At 43.5% G+C, this 11569-nt stretch overlaps 1 pseudogene; it reads left to right on the top strand.

Annotated features, from left to right (window-relative positions):
- The first annotated feature begins 304 nt into the window (after window positions 1-304).
- Window positions 305-10837, top strand: LOC148915861 (membrane protein PM19L-like; annotated as a pseudogene).
- Window positions 10838-11569: the final 732 nt, after the last annotated feature.

Raw genomic sequence — 11569 nt, 5'->3', positions numbered from 1 at the left:
TGCCATTCTAAATAGTTTTTCTTTTCAAGTTTTTATTTTTATTAGTTTTTCCCTCCTCCCTCATTCCTCTCATAAATTTCTCCTCCATCTTTAATAAATAAAATAAATCTCGATTCAGGTGTCCTTCGTCCCTGCCTCGGATCCACAATCCCACAACTTTGGTCTGAACTCCCGAGTGGCGGGGCTTGGAAGATAAGTGAACAAAAATGTGAGAGTCAAAAGTCATATGATCACTAGTATCAATTATCCATGTATTTGTACCAATAGCTTAAGTATCAATTATCCAACAAAGTAGAACCCGTAATCGCAGCGGAAATACACAATAGCGAACCCTAAAAAAAAGGACACGTCAAGGTATATTCTTCTCCTACAAGGTGTACATAGATGTACAAAGTGGTAAACCGTAAAATGGTTTACAATAGGATTATACAAAGGGTAAGTAATTACACAAAATTAAAAAAAAAGGAAGCAAAAAATATTCCTGAAGATATTATCCCCGACAAGAGAGACAAAGCTTGGTTTTAATTTGTTGCTTTTATTTGTGAGATCTATAAGGAGATATGGCTGAGTCAGTGGGAAGGAACGTGGCAGCTCCATTGATGTTTCTCAACTTGATAATGTATTTGATTGTAGTTGGTGTTTTAACAGGTTCATCAATTGCCAGACCAACCATCCTCGTTTTGGAGGAAATGCTGCGCAACAATGTTCTTTCTTATACTCTTCATATTTGTGGGAGCAAATATTTTCGTCTCCAATCACAGCACGGCACGTTAATTAATTCAACCAATTTATTTGGCCAATTAATTAATAAGGACAATATCTTAATTATAGGATATTATCTTTATTTAATAAGATAATATAATTAATTCAGATATTATCCTAATAAGGAGATATAATCAAGTCCGACTCAATCTCTACAAATTTTGGTAAAGAATAAACTCCTTCTAATAAGAGTTTATTCTCTACGAAACCCTAGCCCCGAGGCTCCTATAAATAGATGACTTCATTCGTCATTCAAGGTACTTCAAAAAACCTACATCTAAACCTACTCCTAAAACTCGAGAAAAATACCCAAAGCTCTATCCCTCTCCACTCTCCATATTTTCTCCACACGGCTTCGGCTACCACACACTCCGGCCACCCGGTTCACACCATACATACATCTCCATACCCTTTTGTTAGCTATTGTTTTCTTACAAACACTTGAACTAACTTAGACATCAGAGGGCCTTTGGGCAACACCCCCAGGGTGTGGTATATTTACTCTAGTCTTTTTTATAGGAATCGAGGAAGAGAGAGAAGGAAGATGAAAAGGTGAAGGATCTAGAAGCGAATATTCTCCAGTGAGATTATTTGCACAAACATTTGGTGCTTTCATTAAGAGCACAAGTTATACTCAACGCGTGCTCAAGGAATCCGTTCCTCCTATTTTCCAATCCACTGAAGCCTTCCAAACAACCATGGTTGGAAGTAAGAAAACAAGGGGCAAGACTGCTGCAATGGCCCAATCCACGACAAGCTTGGACCACCATGACACCGTGGCTCCGAGAGAATCCCACACCACGGCCGAGACCGTGGCACGCTCTCATGGCACCGCTCCTCCACCTCTCGGTCCCCCAAGCTGGGAACACCATCTTGCGTCGCTGCCGCCTGCAAAGCAAGGCCCATCAGCTGGAAGTGCCGTACCACCTCCCAGACACCTTGCTGCCACCACCACCGCTCCACAACCTCATGGAATCAACGAAAACCTCCATAACGGCCCCGTGTTTGACATTGTCCCATCTCAAGGCCCTATGGCCGGATCTAGCCATCTTCATGGCGCCGTCGACGAGCATGGTGGAACCTCCCATCAGGGTGGGCTCACTACCACCACCGACTTAGGCCCAATCTTGGAGCAACTTCAAGCATTCCCTTCATTGCCTCCACGCTCAACACACACTCTCGAGTACACCTCCAATGAAACCCTAGCCCGTGTACAATTAGGTTCTACACACATCTCTCCTCTTGGTCCACGAAGTCAAGTAGACCTCAATCAGAGAGTTGACCAGCTAGCTCGGAGAATGGACAACCAAAACGATTTGATGAGGCAGGTCCTCGGCCAAATAAACTTGGCTCAAAACCTTGTCCTTGGACAACAGGGGGAAGGGAGAAGGATGGATGAACGAGCCTATGGGCAGTTTGATGGGAACCAGGCAAGTTGAGTAGGAGTAAGCAGACAAGGAGAGGGACAACAACACGGTCAACCTGTTGACATGTCACAAGCATTTGCAAGCCACACTCAGAGCAGAAGAGGTCTCTCATCTAGATTGAACTCAAGGACGCGTTAATGTGTAACGTGTTTGCAATGACTTTGTGAGGAGCAGCTCAGAACTGGTTCCACACATTACCATCCGAGTCGATCAGCAGCTTCAAGGAGCGGCTTTCGTCTTCACCAAGGAATATACTTCTTACCGGACGATCAAGAAGAACCCTGACAACCTATACAACCTGCACAAGAAGCCCGATGAATCCCTTTGAGATTACATCAAGAGATTCAAAGCAGAAAAAACCAACATTGTAGGGTGCAATGACCGAATCACGTCCTATGCATTCAAGAAATGTCTTCTAGTTGAACTCGACTTATACCACAAGCTGACTATCAAACCCAGTTAGACTCTAGCGAGGTCTTTGCGACCACGCACGCTTTGAGATGACGATCGAATACTGAAAAAGTCTCTGAGTAGGAAGATTAGCCGACCAAGAGGGCAGCCCAAAGAAGTGGCAGGATTAGCAACAGGGACAAAGACAAACGCAGGTCGTGTCCACAAGGAGACACTACGACAAAGGAGAAATACACTAAGTTCTCCATCCTGTACATAAAATCTTAGCCTAAGTGAAGGACAAACCTTGGGTAAAAAGATCGGTACCCTTGAAAGGAAATTCGGACAAGAGGGATACCAGAAAATATTGTGCCTTTCATGTGACGCACAAACACAATACGAATAATTGCTTTGCTTGGAAAGCACACCTCAAAGAACTCATGAGAGAAGGTCATTGTACGGAGTTCATTGCGAAGCAAGCCATCCGGTAGATTGAGGACCACGATACCTCAAAAGAGCCACCCCAGAAGGTCATAAGGATTAACATAATCCTAGACGACTTCGAGGAGTCGAGCTGACCGGCAAAGAAAAGAAGAGGAAGATCAAACAGGCCACTGTGATCTCCTAGGTCTTTACTAGTTTCCCACTGGCAGAAGACGATCCCATGATCAACTTCCAAAAGAAAGATCTAATCGTCCTTGATCTACCATGCAATGACACCCTTGTCATCAGCATTCAAATCGCTCAAGCCATGGTTGATCGAATCCATGCAGACGAAGGTAGCGCAGCCAATATCATACAATTGGTGGTCATCCAATAGATGAGTTTAGAGACAAAGATCAATAAATCAACTAGGTCACTTACTGGCTTAAATGGAGCAACAACAGTTACCATGGACACGATAGATCTCGATGTCTATTCTTACCTGTAATCAGCTCACAAACGTTCATGGTCATTGATGAAGTCTCACTCTATAATGACATTTTGGGCAGACCATGGATTAGCAAGAGCAACGCTATCACCTCCGCCACACATCAGAAAATCCGCTACCCAATTCTTGGGGGCAATGTCGGCCAAATCAATAGCAATCAGGCAATGGTGAGAAAATGATCAGCTTAAGGGCTGAAAAGAAGCAAGCAAACACAATTCCTCCCTGTGAATTAGGCAAATCTAAAGGGAGTATAACAAGCAGAGGAGAAAGCAGATCCCGTTCCTAATGGCCAAGCACACCAGAAAGGAAAGGGAATAAGTACTCCCCAATAACAATCAAATAATCAGGACCAAGTCGAGGGAATCCGTCCGGAGGTCTCTCGTGAAGAAGGATGGAAGCCCGAAGAGGATGTCAAACTAGTACTTGTTTGATCCTGACAAGCCAGAGAGAAAAGCGTTGATTGGCTTGCGCCTAAGCTATGAGGAAAAGGTAGAGCTTGCAGCATTCCTCCAGAACAACAAAGACGTATTTGCATGGTAGTCATTCGACATGCTAAGCATCGATCCCCAAATAATTTGCCATCGCCTACATGTTCACCTAGCTATAAAGTTTGTAGCACAGAAGAGGCGCAACTTCGCCCCTAAGCGGGTTGCCATCATTGAAGCCGAGATTGACAAGCTCATAGTTTCCGGTTTCATTGAAGAAGTCTCTTACGCAGAATGGCTGGTGAACGTTGTTCTAGTAGCAAAGAAAGATGAAGGCATGTAGAGAGTGTGCGTTGACTACATCGACCTCAACAAGGCATGCCCTAAAGACAACTTTCCACTGCCAAGAATTGATCAGCTCATCGATTCAACTTTTGGCAATCAACTGCTAAGCTTCATGGACCCCTACTCCAACTACAATCAAATCATGATGCATGAAGAAGACAAGGCAAAGATTTCCTTCATGATTAAAAGAGGTATATACTACTACAAAGTTATGCCCTTTAGGCTAAAGAATGCCAGAGAAACCTACCAAAGGCTAGTGAACAAAATTTTCAAGGAGCAAATCGGCAAGAGTATGGAGGTCTACGTAGACGACATGCTAATCAAAACTCCCAAGCGAGCAGACCACATCAAGAACCTTGCCGAGGCATTCAGCCTACTTCGAAAATACAACATGAAGTTGAACTTGAGCAAATGCACATTTGGAGTCTTGTCCGGTTGATTCTTGGGATACTTAGTCACCCAAAGAGGAATTGAGGCACATCCGAATCAAATCAAGGCTATACTCAACATAAAGTCACCTGCCACAACAAAGGAGATACAAAGTCTAACGGGTAGAGCAACAACTCTCAACCGATTCCTCTATAGATTTATCGACAAGTGCATGTCATTCTTCAAAGCCTCAAAGAAAGGACACAAGGACAAGTGGGATGACGAGTGCGAAGTATCTTTTCAAAACTTGAAAACCTATCTTACTTCACCTATCTTGCTCTCAAAACCGATACCAGGCAAAGACTTGTACATCAACCTGGCGGTGTCCGACTTAGCTGTTAGCTTAGCTCTCATATGAGAAGAGCTCGAGGCACAACATCAGGTATTCTACACTTCAAAAGCTCTCCTCGATGCAGACTCGCTATTCATAAATGAATAAGCTCATTTTTTGCTTGTGGCTTCTGCAAGAAAACTAAGGCCCTATTATCAAGCACACCAGATAATTGTTATGACATAATTTCCTTTGAGATCGACCCTCCACAGCCCTGACGCCTCTCACCAACTCATGAAATGGGCTATCGAACTCAATCAATATGACCTCTCTACCGACCGAAGATTGCTATAAAAGCTCAAGTTTTAGCAGATTTTATTGTAGAGTTTACAACTGAAGAAGAGAAGTTGGTCACGAAAAGCAAGGAAAAAGCATACGATACCTTCCCCACCTATTCAAACTTGCCTAACTGCATGTAGACGGAGCATTAAATCACAAAAGAGCGGGAGCAGGCATCGTCATAATCACTTAAGACGAGACTTTGTTGAAACATGCCATCACACTAGGCTTTCTTGCTTTAAACAACGAGGCAGAATGTGAGGCATTGCTCGCCGGACTGCACCTAGCAAAAGAACTATTGATCAAAAGGTTGGCCACATACTTAGACTCCCAGCTGATCACAAATCAAGCATTAGGCAAGTACATGACAAAACATCCAAGAATGGTCAAGTACCTCGACAAAGTCCAAGGGCTTTTGAAAGAATTCCCTACTTTCACCATCCAACAAGTTCCACGGGCAGAGAACACTCATACAGATGCATTGGCGAGTCTAAGATCAATGTTGGACACTCAGTTCAAACGCTCTATCCCGATCAAACACCTTGATTGGCCAAGCATGGAAGAAATAGAGGCAATCGACACAATGCAGATCGATGAAGACCCCAGCTGCTAAGACACCGTCATCGACTACTTGGTGAATGGAAATCTGCCAACGGATAAGTTCCAAGCTAGAAAGGTCTAGCAGAAAGCCGCGAGATATTACAAGCAAGGCGACAAACTCATTCGCAGATCATACTCCACCCTCATCTCACCTGCATAAAATACCCTCAAAGACTTGAGGTCCTCTGCAAAATTCACGGCGACAGTGTGTGGCAACCACTGGGGGCAAGTCACTCGCCAAAGGCTCTAAATATAGGCTATTTCGGATATGTCAAAGATGTGATCACATAGCCAACGGTACAAACTAGTTCCTAACCTGCTTGCCGAAATCTACCATCTGCAGAACAGTTCATGGCCTTTCATGCAATGGGCTATCGACTTAGTGGGCCCTATGCCAATGACACCTGCTAAGAAAGAAATGATGATCGTCGTCACTGACTAATTTACTAAAGAAGCCAATGTGGAACGATTTATCTGGAGAAATATCATTTGCCGATTTGGCTACCCATAATCACTAGTTACCGACAACGGCTCACAATTCATCTGTAAGTAGATCCTTTGTATTTTCCAAAAAATACGGTATCAATCAGCATCTGTCTACCCTAAGATATCCTCAGGGCAATGGCTAGGTCGAGGCATCTAACAAAATAATTTTAGATTGTCTAAAGAATAGATTAGAAGGCGCCGAAGGGAAATGGGTAAATGAGCTCCCTAGAGTGCTATGGCCTATCACACCACTAATCGGAGATCAACTGGCAAAACTCCGTTTTCCATCGCCTATGGCCCTGAAGTAATCATTCCTCCTCACATCACTGTCCCCTCCATAGGCATTAAAGTGGGCGTATTGAGCAGAACTCACAGTAGATGAGGATCAGCGTGACTTACTTGAAGGCGAGCGCGAGAAGGCCATTGTCCGAGTCACCTCCTATCAACAGCGGTTGAAGTCTTACTACGATAAAAGAGCAAGATCAGGTAGTTTCAACTAGGCGACCTTGTGCTAAGAAAAACCTTCATCACTATACAAAGACAAGGGTCTAAAAAGATGAAACCCATTTGAGAAGGCCCTTGACACCATGGAAGGGAAGGAGATTCCACGATGATGGAATGCTTGCCACCTCTAAAGATATTATCCATGACGCTTCCTCCTACCTACTCAATCCCCAGTAGATGAGTGACCTCTGCACATTTCAAGAAGAGAAGCAACTACAAATTCAGAATGTGCCACATAAAAAGATGGTTGCGTATAATCAGCGTCCTTTGGGAGACACAGGCGACAACGAGCGTCCCGAGAGACACAACCGGCAAAGAAGCGCTCTCGGGAGGCGCGGTGCAATTTTCTAAGGGAGGTATCGGGTTCGTGTTCATTACCTATAGGTCGGGATAGTCATACGATTGCCCATAGCAGCATCCATCGGGAGGCGCGAGGCGGCGACGAAGTGTCGCCGGGAGCGTAGCTCGCAAAGCGTCATCGAGGAGGCGCAAGGTGCACTAGGAATTTCTTAAATGAGGTCTCCATGCTTCTGCAGGAGTATCCGAGTTCCTATTCGTTTCCTAAAGGGACATGATAGTTATCTGATTGCCCATAAGTAGCATCCTAAGGAGGCAGGGCAGCGACGAAGCATCATTCGAGAGGCACCGCAAGCGTCCTCGGGGAGATGCTGGTGCGTCATGAATTTCCTAAAGGAGTCTCCATGCTTCTTAAGGGAGGTATCCATGTTCCTATCTGTTTCCTAAGGGGACATGATAGTCATCTGATTGCCCATAAGGAGTGTCCTACGGAGGCGTAAAGCGGCGACCAAAGCATCTTTCGGGAGATGCGAGAACACACCGAGTCCCTTAAAGGGACCTTGGCCTTTGCTAATATCCTAAGGGAAAGACACAGATCGACACTAGCGGTTACTCAAGCAGTTCACAAGACAATATGCAAATTGAAGTTGAAAAAAATAAAATTTCCATAGCGAAGTGACCAACCGGTCACGTTCAATGAAAAGAAGATGGTCAAACAAGACCAATTATTCTAAAAGGCAAACTACAAAAGCTGAAAAGGAATAAAGAAGTCTTCATTTACTTGGCGCCGGCAAGAGATCACGATCTACAACCTTTTGGCATCACTTTGATTAGCCATGCTCTTAGCAGCTCCACCCACCTGATCCGCAATGTCTGCCACTACCTCATTAGCTACATCCTCCTCTGCTCCATCCTATTCAGCTACCGCCTCTTTAGCCACCTGCTCTTCAGCTCCTTCTATGTTCACAGCATTAACCTTCTCACTTTGCATAGGGAGCATGTCAGGACAGAGCATCTCGATATCTTTATCTCTAATGGAATAAAATGGATCATCTCCATTTGTGCAGTCTAAGTAGCCCAGCTTGTATGCATCCATGATAGCTTCAAACTTGGATTCTTCAGCAGACTTGTGATAGGCATGAAATTTAGCCAAGAGCTTGTCATAACTAAGAGAGATGTCAGCATTCTCGCACTCAAGACGGAAGTAAGCATCTTTTCAACTAGCCAAGTCGTGCAGCAAAAAAGCTAAGCTCAAAATCCTTCTCAGCAAGGGAACTCTTCAACTCAGGTATGATTGTCCTCAAATCAGATGTCTTCTTCTCATAACGGGTTTGTTCAGTGAAAGCTTGCTAATCGTTCGACATCCTTCTTCTCCAAATCGTTAAGTTGAGCGAGAAGAAGGGGTAACGATAAAGACGAGTTCGGATAGTTTTAGCAACAAAAACTACTCCTTTTTATGTAGATGAAATGTTGTTTCCCTTTGTTTTTCAAGGAAATACTTTAAAAGTACCAAGATTGCCCGGCTTGCGGATCGATCAACGACTCGGCAAGCGGATGGACTTGATAAGCTGCGTCTTGGTGGTCGGACACGTCTGCATCCTACGAGGTTGGACTTATCACGATTTGGATCGGCGGCGAGGTTGCGAAGAACCTTTCCCGGGCAGATGACTCTCTTACTTTCCTAGCCTCTGCCAAGCTCACTTTCAAAGGAAGTGGCGATGACGAATCAACTCCATGCTTGATTGTTCATGACTCAACAACTGGATCATGATTGTTGGATGGATGAGCAGACCTCCCAAATCGACCTTCACTCTTCGACTGGTGCAAACAATCCGAACTTTGGAGAGGAATATCTGTATCTCTTTGCCTCTCAACAAGTGAACTAGATCGTGCATGGACTACTTCACGGAGCAGATCACGATCTCCAAACTCATCAGTAAGAGGCTTAAGGGAAACATCCTTAATGTGGCGCATACCGCCAATCTTATTGCTATCTACACCAACAAGATGTTTGACCCTAGCAAATGAGGAGAGAACAGCTCCTACTTGGGTTTTCTCAACAGAAGGGAGCCTTGGCTTCTCCTTCAATGGAGACACATTCCTCGCCTGTGAAGAAGTAGCTTGAGTTCTCGAAGACTTCACATCAGTCTTCCTCTTTGAGGGGAGTTTAGCATAACACTCCTCCTATCTAGCAAGCAGATCATCAGGATTCGGACCATTTTGCTTTCATCTCTCAACATCCTAGGTAGGGGCAGACCATCAACTTCCTCCCAATCTTCACTCAACAGCCACCTCTGCTCCAACCGTCTTTGGCCGTCGATGTGATGACAACTAACTTTGGTCCTACCGGCTAGTACTCGCATTGCGAAAAAGAAGACAAAGAAAAAAAAAACTTGCTTGACTTACCTTGGGATGCACGGTAACTTCTCTCTTTAACAAGCAGTATAAATTCTCTAAGATCTTTCTCAAGTTAGAAAGTAGAGAAGTTAAGTTTGCAATGTGAGAAAGAGTGAAGAGAAGCCATGTATTTATACAAGTTGGACAACCCAAGTCAAGAAGGAATCGCAAGCTCATTCGTACTGGGAATCCAACTCCAAGAATAGTCAGAAGCCTACTCCAATTGGGAATCGATCTGCAAAAGAAGTCCAACTCACGAGAAGAAAGTTGGGGAGCATTTGTGGGAGCAAATATTTTCGTCTCGAATCACAGCACACCACGTGGAAAAGAAGATTATCCCTTAAATTAATGAATTGAACCAATTATTTGGCCAATTAATTAATAGGGATAATATCTTAATTATAGGATATTATCTTTATTTAATAAGATAATATCATTAATTCAGATATTATCATAATAAGGAGATATAATCAAGTCTGACTCAATCTCTACGAAACCCTAGCCCCGAGGCTCCTATAAATAAATAACTTCATTCATCATTCAAGGTGCTTCAAAAAACCTACATCTAAATCTACTCCTGAAACCCGAGAAAAATACCTGAAGCTCTCTCCCTCTCCACTCTCCACTCTCCACACCACACACGGCTCCAGCTGCCCGGTTCACACCATACATGCATCTTCGTACCCTTTTGTTAGCTATTGTTGTCATACAAACACTCGAACTAACTTAGGCATTGGAGGGCCTTTGGCCAACACCCCCTGTATGTGGTCTATTTACTCCAATCTTTTTTTTGCAGGAAATCAAGGAAGAGAGAAGGAAGATGAAAGGGCGAAGGATCTAGAAACGAATATTCTCCTGCGAGATTATTTGCACAAACAATATTGGCATTGGCTGGTGTGATGGGAGCGTAGCATCAAAGTTGGCTAGAGCAAACCATATCAGAGCTTGGAGGAGTGATAGCCTTAGCTGCAGCAGGATCGTCATGAATTGTGGCAGCATGGGCTCTGGGCTCTGAACTAGCCTTTGGGTTGGAGGATATTGAGGATTGGGCTGAGGGTCTTGGAGGCTTTCATAATAATCTTGACATTCACTCGGCTTTTGTAACTCATGCTACTTCATGCTGGTGCAACAAGTATGGTATGGCCTGGGTTACTGTGACACCAACTAACCGGCTGCCGGTGTCGATCCAATTCACAAGGGCACAGCTAGACTGGAGAAGTCCATGCGCCTCTAGGGTTGTTTATAAGGATCTGATACAATAGTGTGACTTCACATTTAGATGAGAATACTCTCTTGTTTTCCTTTTCTTTTTCTGGGAGGGGGCCATATCTCATAATTTGATGTGGAATTTTAAGTTTTAGTTTCTGGTTTGGTGGTTGCAGATAGATGTAATTAGTGACCAGGTGGTGTGTTGTAACTTGTGCATGTTTGCAACGCATGTGGGAATTAGTTTTCAACGTTATGTCTACATAAAAAAATAAAAATAAAAATAAAAAAGGACCAAAGGAGATTAACATTAAGTAAACAAAACGACAAAAACTCATTAAGTAAGCAAAACGACGAAGAGTGGTGAGTAAACGAAAGCGACAGAAAAGCTAGAAGCCCTATCCTAGGGAAAAAAAAATTACTTGTAATGGGGATAACACTATTTTACTATTCTCGGCCAATAATACAATGATACGTGACCACTGGCGGACCTGTTAAAGAGCAAAGAGGTGCAGCTGCACCTCCCCTCACCAGAAAAACCATTGTTGGTGCTTGAAATTGCCCATTTGTTCCTTATATTACTCTATTTACTTTCATTATTTATTTTTATATTACTCTATTTACTTAAGTTTACAATGTAAATAAGGAAGTACCCCCCATTTGGATTCAAATAAAAATACTAGAAAATCAAATTCTCCCCAAATCAAAATTTGAAAAATAGGTTTTAGTGCAAAATACGATTTAGGCTAAAAATGATAGC

Source organism: Prunus mume, linkage group LG6 (assembly GCF_029339155.1).
Source record: "Prunus mume cultivar Tortuosa linkage group LG6, ASM2933915v1, whole genome shotgun sequence".
NCBI classification, from domain to species: domain Eukaryota; kingdom Viridiplantae; phylum Streptophyta; class Magnoliopsida; order Rosales; family Rosaceae; genus Prunus; species Prunus mume.
The sequence above is the reverse complement of the archived record's forward strand: the minus strand, read 5'-3'. Positions and strand labels throughout refer to the sequence as shown.